General features: G+C 41.0%; 1 non-coding gene across 1 annotated transcript; it reads right to left on the reverse strand.

Annotated features, from left to right (window-relative positions):
* Positions 1–9,830: 9,830 nt before the first annotated feature.
* TRNAG-CCC (transfer RNA glycine (anticodon CCC)) lies at positions 9,831–9,901 on the reverse strand. The gene has a single exon. It is a non-coding gene; the product is annotated as a tRNA-Gly (tRNA).
* Between the last annotated feature and the right edge of the window lie 4,329 nt (positions 9,902–14,230).

The raw sequence follows: 14,230 nt of genomic DNA on the forward strand, positions 1-14,230 counted from the left end.
TAACCACTGTTGTTGCTAATTTTTAATACATACAGGTACAGTGAAATTTCTGTTCACAATGTAAAATGTGATTTGGTAATATCTGGTCGTTAGTCTCGCATGAATTTCGCAATAATAAAGATCAGTATATTCATCCTGCATCTCGTTGAAATACGAAGTTATTCTATGTCTATGTTTCAAGGGCGAAGAGAAAAAAAGTTGAGGTTGAGCGTCGAGTGCAGGATGATTTTAGGACCAACTTCACTTCTGCCGTTCGTATCTGATATCATAAGTCCTATGCCATCTCTTTGAATGACCGGCGTTCTTTCTTCGGCAAGCATCATAGTTGCGTGTAGGCACGTGGGCTACCTCTCTCAAATAAGCATGCGAATGTTTTTTGAAACATGACTCTCTTCCTTTCACGCTCTCTTCCCTCCTTGCAACGCGGCAGTTTCACCTCCACCTAATGACTGGTGCTCAGAGCCTGGCTTAACATTTATTCAACCACGGGAATTTTTTTAAAATTACTCCTCCATCAATGCAATTTCAGGAATGGAAGATGAGGAAAGCGGAAAATGTACACTTAATCGATGTTATCAGTTCGTCGCCAAACGATGTATTTGTATTTATTTATGCTTTATTTTTTATTTTGATCATATTTTTAGTTATTAATGAACATTTAAATAATTTTATGTATTTATATTTAACACAGTTTCAGGCGTAACATGGTGGAAATCCTTCAAGTAGAAAAAAAGCACTTTGCTTTTCCACATGGAGCATTTTTATTACGACCTAGGTTTCGTTACAGCGTAACATCTTCAGGTAACATTAGAAATGAAACTGACTTCTAATTTTGCCTGAAGATGCTATACTGCAACGAAACCTAGGTCTTAGTTAAAATACTTCATGTGGAAAAGCAAAGTGTCTTCTTTCATCGTATTTGTATTTGCAATACTATATATTTGAACTCTTTAATAATAATTTTTAATGAACCTGAATCGCTGCGTTGAAAAAATCAACAAAATCATTGCGAACGCGTTCAACTATGGATTTTATGGCCGTGATAAAATCGGAATGCAAAGTCCGATGAAATCAGAATGCGACACATTAAATGCATGTATGAATGTAATTGTTTTGCCATAACTCTGGGTTGGAATAATTTCGTTTAATAGTCTATTATTTGGACTTTGACGGTAGCATATGGTTTGTTCTGCCTTACGGTTTGGTAATTCTGATTTTCACTCAAAGAACACAATTCGTCATAAAGTGTACTCGCAGTGGGTCCACTAAAAAGAGCTTCAAATGGGGATTTGGGGGTATTTACCCTATTTATGGCATTTTTATTACAAGCACTCTTTAAGTAACCCATATGCATCGCATGTAATGAAGATGATTATGCTCATCCTCGCATATTCAAATTTCACACCTTTAGAATTATTTGGAGAGGAGTGCATTTCTAAACCTATATTGCCTTTATGATACCTTACACAAACATTCATTCCTCATATAGTCCACATACGACTGAAAACCTTTCTGCCGTCCGTCACACGCATTTTAACCTCTTCGTATGTCCTAGCACCTTTCGCAAATATTCTTCACGATGCACAAAATCATCCTCTGGTTAAATTATTTCGCCTGTCTCACTCACTATGAAATCGTTCTTCGTATTCTACTTCGTACTCAAACGCGTCTACTTCCATCAAATAAGGAAGAGAACGTATTTTTCCACAGAATGCATTTGATTTGCCCTTGGTTTTCCCTCCCACTGAATTACTACAATTTTACTTCCTACGAAGAAGGACTTGATGTAGAGTAGGTTCCTGGATTGTGTTTTGTTAGGAGTCACAAAATATTTATTTGGTAGTTGGGTCATCCAAAACCTACCTTAAAGGTAGACTACTTAATAATAATGAAGGTCACCGTTTCCCACGAAATAACCAATTCCGTTTGAGCTCCAACTTACTCCCACCCATCACATTTATTTCTACGTAGACATCACATGTATCTTATCGTGGCATGAACCCTAGCCCTTAAAGGGATGGTAAAGGTGCGTGCGGTTGGTAATCTCAAAGTGTCATTGTATGCGAGAGCATTTTGTCTCATACTCGTATCTATTCTTCTTGTGTATATATGTATGTGGATTGTAAGAGTGACCGTTGACCAGACTTGACCGTTGCCACCAGGACAATTGCCTAATTGCAAAGAGATTTATATAATAATAATGTTAGCACTCATTCGTACCTGATGATGCCGTATCATGGTGAAACGAGTTGTGGCAAACCAAATGAATTCTGTGGAAAAGTACGTCCTCACTTCTATTTGATGGATGTAAAAACTTCCACGGGGTAAAGCCTGACCCTGTAGGGTTTATTCGATTAATTTCAATTTGGACACATTTATATTGAATTTATTCTGTAGCCTCACTGATGGGAGAGAATGAAGGGTTACTTCACTCTAGTTAGACCACATGCGGAATGAGCGGCAGGTAATTCGAATCGATTAGTGAAAACATTTGAGGTGCTGAAAAAGTTCCCCAGAAAATAATCCGCTAGATTTGTTAGGAGAAGAGAGTAAGGGTGATGAGAATGGTTGACGAATTAGACTAGGAGACCTTTGATTCACAAACACAGCAGAAAAAGCAGAATCACAAAGGTACAGAACCTTGAGATTTCTTGAGACCTTGGGGGAATCATTATAGCGTCAATTTACATTGGTAGATTCGACCACCAGGATATAATAAGAGAAATAGAGACTGCCACCGACAGATTCCAGTACTCGTTCTCCCTTTATACGGTACGCTTTGATAACAAGCATGTATGAACTAATAGTTAAGCATGTATGCCTAGCGCCCTACAACTTCCCACCACACGCCCTTGCGAAGAATAGTGTAGATGCAGATTTAAAACTATCCACGTCTCCCCATAGATCTCTTTTTTGGGCTTTCAGTCGGAATTAGTGCATATTCGACGTATAGGATGAGTATACACATTTACATAGTCCGTCGTTACACATGCCTTTCCATTGAATGAAATTCTCACACATTTGAAAACACAAATACATAATAGCCATACTTATTACGAAAAGTGAAGAGTCAGGCGTGATGTTGTGGAATCGAGACATAATAAAAACTTTGTTGCAATTTTCCACAATTAAAACTTTATTTCGACCATGATTTCGATACACTGTATCATCATCAGGTGAGGAAAAGTACAAGGGGAAGGAATATGTATACCAAGCTACAAGGAGGGGTGGTAGGGGAAGAAATAGCGGGGGGGAAGGGGGGGGGTTCGCCATGAAGAGAAAGGCAGGAAAAACCAATGGAACCCCAGAAGTGCGGGCAGCGCACTCTTCGAGGGGGAGGAGGGGGGGGGAAAGGTGTCGTCATAAAGGGCACTAAGGGAAGTTAAGTAATGGACAAAAGTGGGGAGGGGCAAGAGAGGAACTGAATGTCATTAAGGAGTTCTGTCTTCCGGTTTCTCCGTCGGATAATTTCTAAATTCTCGAGAGCGTCCAATTTCTTGCTTTTATGGAATTTGTGCAAAGGTTTAAATTCAAAGTCAGGGGAATGGTTCTTCTCCAAGAGGTGGGTCGCAAGGATGGATGTGGTGTTGTCTAACGTATAACATTTCCGATGTTCCTTGATGCGTGTGGCGAAATTGTGACTGGTCGAAATTTCGCCACACGCATCAAGGAACATCGGAAATGTTATACGTTAGGCAACACCACATCCATCCTTGCGACCCACCTCTTGGAGAAGAACCATTCCCCTGACTTTGAATTTAAACCTTTGCACAAATTCCATAAAAGCAAGAAATTGGACGCTCTCGAGAATTTAGAAATTATCCGACGGAGAAACCGGAAGACAGAACTCCTTAATGACATTCAGTTCCTCTCTTGCCCCTCCCCACTTTTGTCCATTACTTAACTTCCCTTAGTGCCCTTTATGACGACACATTTCCCCCCCCCTCCTCCCCCTCGAAGAGTGCGCTGCCCGCACTTCTGGGGTTCCATTGGTTTTTCCTGCCTTTCTCTTCATGGCGAACCCCCCCCTTCCCCCACGCTCTTTCTTCCCCTACCACCCCTCCTTGTAGCTTGGTATATATATTCCTTCCCCTTGTACTTTTCCTCAGCTGATGATGATACAGTGTAGCGAAACCATGGTCGAAATAAAGTTTTAATTGTGGAAAATTGCAACAAAGTTTTTATTTTGCCATACTTATTACTAAACAGCAAGAAACGCAAAAAATATTGAATGGCCAAAGGATTTCCGTAGATTCGCCATTAAAAAAGATTTGACTTAGCAGGGAGTCAATGCTAAATCTCCCAAGAACACTGTTAAAATGCCTGTGTTTTCATGGTGCTAGCGTACCTGACCCTCGTTTGGTGAGGTTGACTACCATTTTCACGACGAATCTCTGCACTGTTGGATGTTAGTATGCACCAATGTGCGTGAATTCATACAATCTTAGTTGAAACAATTTTCCAAGAATATGCGTATTATTTTATGTAATGCTTGGAAAAAGGAAACTTCTCTGTCACCCAAGAGGTAGGTCACCGTCATGATTCGAGAAATTTCGTGGTAATAAAAGTACAATTTAGATAATGTATTTGGGAAGTGGTTTACATTTAAAGGAAAATGGATATATTAATGGGGATATTAGAAGATGATTTTCGTTGTCGAAAGAAAATTTTACAAATAAATTTGATGGCAAGTAGAATAAGTTAATTTTGCGAAAAAACTTGCATTACTTGATGGCGCTAGTTCCGACAGCGTTGAAGTCACGTCGGGGGTACCTCAGGGAAGTGTAATCGGGCAGTTACTTTTCTTGATTTTTGTTAACGATTTGAACCGCGAAGTGAAAAGTAAAATTAGGATGTTCGCGGATGACACGGTGATCTATCGGGAGATAACTGGGGATGAGGATCGTTTTATTCTAGCGCAGGATTTAGATTGCATTACTAAATGGTGTTCTAATTGGGGACCGACACTAAATTTTAATAAATGCTCGGTGGTAAATTTCTTTAAAAGATCAACGGGATTTGCTTACAAATTAGCTGGGGGTGACCTAGCAGTAGTTGATACGGTAAAATACCTAGGTGTTACATTCACAAAAGACTTAACTTGGGGGACTCACATACGTAAAGTCTGCGGTCAAACATATAAAAAATTGGGATTTATTAGACGCATTGACGCCGGGCAGCCCGTTTTGTAAAACATTCTTACGATAAAACGCAAAGCGTCACCGAAATGCTCATGGATTTGGGGTGGGAATCATTGTAAGAGAGACGGTTTCATGTAAGATTGTAATTATTAATTAAATTCAGATCCGCATGTTTCAGCACCGAGGTCTGGCAAATTATTCGTACTCCTACATACATCTACATCTACATAATACCCCGCAAGCCGCCGCAAGGGCGTGTGGTGGGGGGTGTTAGGTCACCAACCGTAAAAAGGAAAAATACTACATGCAAAAAAAACACGGAAAATTACACTCACAGCAGCGCACACACTCATGCAAAAATCCCTTCATCCAATACTCATGCAAACACATATACCGCAAAACAACTAAAAACTGCACCCCAGGATGCAACACGAAAGCCATCCTACAAAACGCAAGCCAGGACACAACAAGCAACAATGTGAAACATCACTACCACATGAACATGCACCACAAAACACTCTACCCCCCGAAGAGTCTGTAAAAGGCAGGGAATGCGACCTAACGTTGCAGGTAGCAGGAATTTCCCCCGCGGAGAGGGACGAGGAAATTGAGAGGGAGACTTAAAAACAGACGAACAGAACACGAATGAGGTAATTCGGAAAGAATGGGTTATGAAAACAAAACATTTTTTTTAGTGAAAGAGTATGGATTTAAGTAGAACTAATTATTTTTAGACGCTGAGGGTGGCAAGTGGAATTTTTGCTATCTATAACCCTGCAGTTGCTATCCCGTATTGTCCGTGGGAAGAAGGAGTCCTTGAGTCTGCTAGTTCTGGCATCTATTTCCCGAATTTTATATGCATGATCCAAGCGACCAATGTATGTAGGAGTACGAATAATTTGCGAGACCTCGGTGCTGAAACATGCGGATCTGAATTTATTTAATAATTTCAATCTTGCATTGAATCGTCTCTCTTCCAAAGATTCCCACCCAAAATCCATGAGCATTTCGGCGACGCTTTGCGTTTTATCGTAAGAATTTTTTACAAAACGGGCTGCCCGGCGTTGAACCTTCTCAATTTCCCGAATGAGGCCTTTTTCACTCGGATCCCACACGCTGCATGCGTATTCTAAATGAGGCCTTACAAGAGCGTGGTAACAACGTTCCTTGACCTTCGAGTCACTTTTGCCGACAATGCATCTAATACATCCCATTTTTTAATATACTTGACCGCAGACTTTACGTATGTGAGTCCCTCAAGTTAAGTCTTTTGTGAATGTAATGTGTGTAATGTAATATAAATTATGAAATTTAACATATGGAGGGAGAAGAGAGGAATCTACTGGGGTAATCCGAAAATAGCAGAAAATATGGGTGGAGGAAACATTAAAAGGCAGTGGGATGTTGAAGGCCGTGGTAGCAGGTAGAAATAACGTTATTAACTATAAACAATGTGGAGGAATGAATAGAATAGGCTTTGAAGGTAACATGAAGGAAGTCAGAATTTAAGAAGAACCGAAGAAGTAAATAATGTTGGGCAAACAAGAGGAATTTTTCATGATAAGCAGAAGATAAGAGCCATTGGGGACCGCTCAAAACCTAGAATACTTCGAATGATGTATGATTACCACATCTTTTGAATTAAGTATAGGGCAAAATTCGCCCGACGTTCTGAAAAAGAGGGCATGCCTGGGAAAAGCTGGACGTCCGCTAACTACAACCACTCATGAGTGACTTATTCCAGGATCGTTCAAATCTCATTCTCTCACTTTGGAAGCCTTACGGATCGAATTTTTCTCCCACTGTCAAGAAGGGCGTCAGTAAGTTTCGCGCGTGATCTAGAGGGAGAGAGGCTGTAAATGACCCTCACGACTTGACGCTTGCATTTTAAAGTTAGCGAAGGATCTGCAGAGTGGCGGTGAGACGTGGGAGGGTGAAGGGGAGATAAAAAAAGAAGGCTCCGACACGTTACGCTAAGATGTTCTAACGCTAGCGTTAAGGTCACGGAGGCCGTGCTGAAAAATCAATTCATTCCCTCCCATTAAGCTATTTGAGACGATGGTCACCCGTCGGGGGCACATTCGGAGAGAGATATGTGAGCGGGCGAGGGACCCGTTAGCGTGGTCCGACCCGCTTGAGATTTGACGAGAGGAGGCGGCACCTTCCCGCCCGTCTACTTCTTTCGTCTCGCTGGACATGAATATGCGCTCAGGGGTTATTTCGAGATTATCACACGATTTTTGATTTGAATGAAAAACTTCGGTGAGCTGAACAAGAGAGAAAAGATAAGAACCAGACACCATTAGGAAGCATTCTGACTTCTTGGACACATTATTTTCATAGATTTTCCATATCAACACCTTAATCTGCAAACCACCATGAGTGCTTGTGGCAGGGGGTGAAGGAGTATGGTTAAGAAAGTTTTATTCTTCTTGGTGTGTTTATGTTCCATTCGCAATGCATTGGTAAACTTCTACGGCTCGAAAATTTCATTAAATTTATCCTCTTCGACACTGGTTTCTGAACAGCATTGTTGTCCAAGTATTTTTGTAAATACTGAAGAGGGCACACTTAAGATTATTAGAAACTGTTTTCCCTCAATTAACTGCTAATCATGTTACTTCCAGTTCGATAGTCACTTAAGTATGTTCTTATGAAGAATCAGAGGCATGCCAGTTGATAATTAATGAAAAGCACTGAGTTATAGCTATACACTGAGTTATACAGGTAAGTAGGTTATCAACGCCGCAGGCGTTGTGCTTTTATTCCTCCAGTCTATAAGTAGGAAGTTCAATCGCCAGCTTAAAAGGAGGCCGTATATTAGATAATAATCGATGGGTTTCTCGTTGTGAAATATGAGTTAAAACGGGCATAAATACGTGACCGTGATACAATTTAGGACTTAAATCCAATCTAAGATTTCGTATGAGTGTCAACCTATACGAAATGTGCTAGCGTTGCGGAGTTTTTCTTTTTCAGTGCTCGCAAATCAAAGATGTGTTAGTCTAGCGCATCCTCGGGAGGGATATGGCATGGAATGATGAATATGTATGCATTCCAAGTTGGTTGACAAATTATCTCTGAAAACTTGGCAGCGCTCCCGCTTGGAAAGGAAAATTATGCCACTTGTCCTTCTGCCCCTTCCCCCTCCAGCAAGAGAGAGAGAGAGAGAGAGAGGGAGGGAAATAGTAGAAAACGTTAGACTCGCTAAGAAGACGAGATAAGTGAAATGACATTCCTTGCAGGGCTGGGTGATGGCGTTTTTTGCGCAAAGCAATCTCGCGTTTCCTTGTTAACTTACATAATCATCAATACCATAATAAAAAAGTATAGATTATATTATCATTATAATATTAAGTATAGATTATATTATTATTATAGTGTCCAGATAGTTTTTAAAAGTTATTATTGACATACTAATGTTTAAGGTAGGTTTTGAATGGAGACAAACTGAACATCGATACTGCAATACATTTCTTTATCTCTTCTAAGAAAACATGACCTGACATCAGACACCGCAATAGCTATTATTCAATGCAGCATACTTTTTTCCTTCATTTCAATGCCTATATTATTCCTACGCCTTCCTCGTTTGCATTACGTTCCCATCTCTATCTCAGTCTTTAACATCCCATCACTAAGCAAAATGATCGGCACCTTTCGCGTCTCCTGATTTCTCCCAGCAATCCTTTCTCCTCCCCCTCAATACCTAGGACTCCATCGACTGTTTTCCCTTCTGTCCGCTTCCCCCTTTCCATCCTTCTCCACATCTAAATTTAAAAAGTCTCCAAGCTATACCCATCATATTGTTTCAATGCCACAATTTCCGCGCCGCCCAAAATCAAAGTTTTCACGAGCTGTTTCTTAACCTTCTTAATCGACGTTGCTGTCATAAATTTCCTCCTCCTTGTGAAAGGGCCCTTATATAACGCAATTATTCTTCTTATGTACCTACTTCTTTGGCTATTTTTGTCCAAAAAACTTCCAAGAAACTGTTTCGCCAGCTCTAGTTTATAACCTCGTATTGTTCTTTAGATCTCATATATTGCCGACTTCCCCTTTTTGGAATTGAAAAAAACACCAATCTGTCGAAATCTTCTGGCCAATTCCTCCCTCACCAATGCTACGAAATGGCCTTTGATTTCTTTCACTGCCTTCCTTGTTTTATACTCTTGAATCCAATGTTACCTTCATTTGTACTAAATTAGGATCTGATTCAGAGAAACTGGGAGTTGAATACACGGTTTCTAAATTTGTACCCAACCATTTAATTCGTGTGTGTATGAAAATTGCGCATTTCCTGGCGATTCCGTTCCATTAATTCACATGGAATTCTTTTGACTTATCCCACCACTAAATTGTTGCGTTTGGAATTTTCCACATCCTATTTTCGTTAAGAGATCTCCTAGCCTTGAGAAAATCGACAGTAACAAGACGATTAGTTGTAGGAAGTAGGCCAAAAATATGAGAATTGGCGTAATATCCACTAGTTTTCCACTCCATAACCACCCTTCCTTCACGTATTAAAAGTCAAACAAATCATCTTCTTCAGCGACGTTTTCGTTTGGTGTTTCTCCTCTCCTTAACCTTCTATGCGTATATTTGAATTTAATCGGGCTGTCGCTCCTCTGCAGGTGTTAGGAATGAGAGATTGATTTGAATTTGCAATGAAGAGAAAAATAAAATAACTGCACTGCCCGGGAATCGAACCCGGGTCACACGAATGGGAATCTAGTATGATACCACTACACCAGCAGTGCATAGTATTAAACAAATATTTAAAATCTTTATGGATGCAATTTTTCCTTTTATTCTTGACATACTAACGACCGATGAAGAGCATATTGTGCTCAGTTGTACGCATTGATAGTGAGCCAAAACGTAAATCTGATTGAAATTGACTTCAGCGACACAATTATTTCTCTTAAGGCAAAATATGTATGATATTTATATTGCACATAATGTCTTATTCCGATGGTATTTTGGGAATTCTGAACATGTACAGAATAATTGATAAGCAAATACTTTCTGTTCATAACATTTTATACAAAGGTGTTTGATAAGGAATTTTTACATTCTACTAGGTTAGGAGATGCTGCAGTCTTAAACTTCAAGATTTCCTCGGTGATGATCGACACACTAGGCTATTCCAAATATCTTATTCATTACGAACTCCAGATTTAAGTTAAAATGTCATACCCATCCACGAACGTCGTCATTTTCATCAACGAAATTCCCTGATCCCCTTGAAGAATACTCAAAATACATACCATAGTGATATGTTTAAGGTTTCAGTTTATATAATTTATTTGCAGGTATTTTTGTTTGCTCCTCTCGAGTATTTCTAAAATATGTCAACCTCAAAATATCCAATTTCGTTAGAATAAAGCGTAAAAGTGTACCAGTCACCATATTATTTCAAAACATCTTTTACGAGTTCGTATTCTTTGACGCAATAAAATATGATGCGTTGCCCGGGAATCGAACCCAGGTCGCAAGAATGGGTTAGGCTGAATTCTTACATGATACCATCAGTGCGTTGTTAGATCAAGGATTTATGTCAGTTTTTTCCTTTTTAGCTTAATTCAAGTAATTTTTCCTTATTGCTATTGTTGTTATCAGCACATTCGCAATTTAGTGATAGTCGTATTGAACGAAGAGCTTATTCGATTGCAGATTCTACTGTACTTAATTGTTTCCTCCAAAGAGGAGCGCCCTACTTTTTTGTGTATCTGAAACTATCAGTAGAGTGTTTTTTTAGTCGAAACTCAGCTACTGAAGTAAAAAAATCTATTATGGTATCAGTTATTTTAGAACTAAACGCGCGCTCCCTATGGACATGCTTCTGTTCTCAAAATAAAATATTAATGAGGTAAAAATTATTCGAAGTGCTTCATGCGTAAATAACCCGTGTGATCCATGGCCTACCATTAGCTGGAATTCTAATTTATCCGGTAGACCTGTCAGATCAGTCAAGATACCGTAGAGCGTCAGCGATGATGAAGAAGCTTCTCCATTACAGATTACGTGAGTATTCTTGAACCATATAGCGTTTGGTAAAACATACGAGGGGGTATCGTTTTTAAGTGATAATTATTGCTAAGAAATAACAGAAAAATCAGGACAAATTTTTTTCTGCATGTTAACTGATCCTCATGTGCATAGCATTGTAAATGTTGAAAATTACATAACTTTTTATATTTAGATGCGTCACCATATTCTTATTATCGGCATAATATGTCTAAACTATGGCCCGTGTACAATACATCCTTTTCTATATATATATATATATATATATATATATATATATATATATATCTATACACACACACAGTGCTTCAAGCTACCGTAAGGGCGGACACCAGCCATACATACATGCATGCATATGAATTCTTCGATGTATTTACGAATTAGCGTCATTTTTTTATTTTGGTCGGGGTAGTAATAGTAGTATTTAGAGGAGGCGACCGACAGCTGAGGTCATTTGCGCCATAGGGGATGGACAGGAAAGGATGAAGGGTGGAGAGAAACCCGGCGTCGGCATTAGCCTACTCTTTACGAAAGGCGCCAAGGGGTCCACAGGCTAACGTCCCATCCCTCGGACGGCGTACTCAATCAATGTGCTCTCCATAAAGCAAATCAAGTAGGGATCGAGATACCACTGAAAAATATTCAACACCGCCGGGATTTGAACCCGATCCCTCTGGGTGAGAAGCCAGTAAGTTAGCCCCCGCACCATCTCGAACCCCTTTATTTTGGTCGGTTTGGACAAAAACAATATATTATCTAGAAAAATATTTATTGACTGTTTTAGTTTCCTGCCAACCTAATTCACTATTCCCTCGGCATAAAATTTCGCTGCCTGGGAATGGAACCAGTTACCGACGGTTTTGAGTTCCTCGTCTTCGAACTATTGTCCACCCAACCAAGAGGAAATAGCCAAGGTGCAAGGTCAAGTCATCTCGTTCACTAGACATTATTTGCTCTTTGTGTTGGTCGGGAAGCATTCTCACACCCACCTTACACACAATTTGTGATATCTGAGCTTTTCGTGAGATCATGTAAATAATGGTGCGTTCAGAAAGAGGTAATTTATCAGCCGGAGCTGTAATCGTCAATCGTCGATCAGATGGCAGTTCTTGGGCCACTTGTTGAACGATTTCATCGGTCTGGATACTGGTTGGCCAGTCAATCCGCTCTTCATCATGCACATTAGTGCGGCTAAGTCTCGACACCATTATCTAACCTTTCCTTCAATCATTACTGCAGGGCCATGAACTAGACACAACTGCCGATGAATTTGGGCAACTGATAACCATTTGGCTCGCAAAATTTAAATCGCAGCACGCACTTGCGGCACCGCACGCAATCGCGGAAAGTGTTCCGGAAACAATGAATAGATGGAGCAGCATGAGTTCAGCTTTGTTCTGACCCGGCAGTATTTAGATAGAAGAAACCCTTCCATTTTTCCTAACTTTTTACATTCATAAGAATCGTTCGTATATATGCTCATGTAAACAACAAATCGAAAACATTCATACTTATTTATATCACGCAATGATTGGCGAATTTGACTAAATCATTAAACATCGGTAGGCAAATTAATATACTCGGGAGATCGAGATGGTTCGGGAGCTAACGCACTGGCTATCCACCCAGAGGGCGCGGGTTCAAATCCTGGCGGTGTTGAATATTTTTCGCCTCCCCTAAAAACTATTACTACTACTGGTTTCTCTCCACCCTTCATCCATTCCTGTCCATCCTCTTTGGCGCCAATGAACTCAGCTGTCAGTCGCCTCCCCTAAATACTACTACTAATGAATATACTCGGGTGTTTGGGCAAGATTTTGTGATGATTGCCTACCGGGAGAGAGAAGAACAAATACTGTCTCTCGATGATGTTGTCTATCCCTCCTCTTCTAACTCGAAGGTCGAATCTGCCTATTTAATTCCATAATAATTCCCTGTCATTATAACGGATCGGTGTCGCAAGAAAACTCAGGTGTGCCCTATTTGTTTTTAAATTCTTAGGTCCTCCCTGCTCATTAAGTCAAGGGGTTCACAACGCGATTCCTCCAACGTACCCGTACTCCCTTCTCGTAACAATTTTTAACAAATCTGGCGGATTTTCTCCAAACCTTAATTAAATTCTTTTTCTCATGATCCCAAATATTTGCTGTTCTGTTTAATAACATTATTATTCTGCGAAAAGTAACTCATCAATATCTCGCAAGACGAACACATAAAAATACCCCATGTATTCAGCACAGTAAATAAGGTATTTATTATGAAGGCATGGGTAGTCAGCCAGCCCATGGAGCTGTGGACTAATAGTGGCGGGTGGGAGAGCGGACACAATAGGAGGGAAAGCAAAAGGGTAGCGTGTAGTAAGGGGAAGAGCGTCCCCCCACCACCTCCCGCCTGGGAGGAATGCCTGTCCCGTCACCCACTGCGCATGAGTGCGGGTTCGCCGGATGACGGTGGGGATGGGGAGACGCGGAGGGGCGGGTGGCAGTTGCAGTGTGCGTGTGTGTGTGTGAGAGAGTGAGTGTGCCATCCCTTGCCCCCCCTCATTCACTCACACGCGTATCTGCGGGAGCTTCCCCTAAGAGTGAGTGGACGACGCGTCGCGACCTCGACGACGAAGCGCGTCGGCCTAGAGAAGCGGCTTGCTGCTCGCGGGAAGGAGTCGACCGCGAACGACGGGCTTGAACGCACTGAGGACGGAGTTAGTTCGCCAGCGGACGAAGAGACAGGAGAGGAGTCTTTCAGTACTCGCCCGGACGTGCGTGTGGGCCGCGTTTCTCATTGGGGATCCTGCTATTAATTTCCCCGAAAGTTAAATACTTCCCTCCCGGTCTGCCTCATCATTCATGCGGCCTCACCTCCCTCGAAATCGGGTGTGCCTCAAGCGGCGGCAGACGCCTTCAAAACCGGGAGGAAAATCCTCCAGCAGGAACCAAAGACTGTTTACTTCACCATCCCAAACTCCCCTCGTCCCTCTTCCGTAAAACAGCCCGTGTTATATTCCAAGGACAAAAGGGTACTGTGACCATTCGATCGCACTTTTTGACGGATTTTCGCGGAGG

Source organism: Hetaerina americana, unplaced genomic scaffold, assembly GCF_022747635.1.
Source record: "Hetaerina americana unplaced genomic scaffold, ioHetAmer1.1.p SCAF_4, whole genome shotgun sequence".
In the NCBI taxonomy this organism is placed as follows: domain Eukaryota; kingdom Metazoa; phylum Arthropoda; class Insecta; order Odonata; family Calopterygidae; genus Hetaerina; species Hetaerina americana.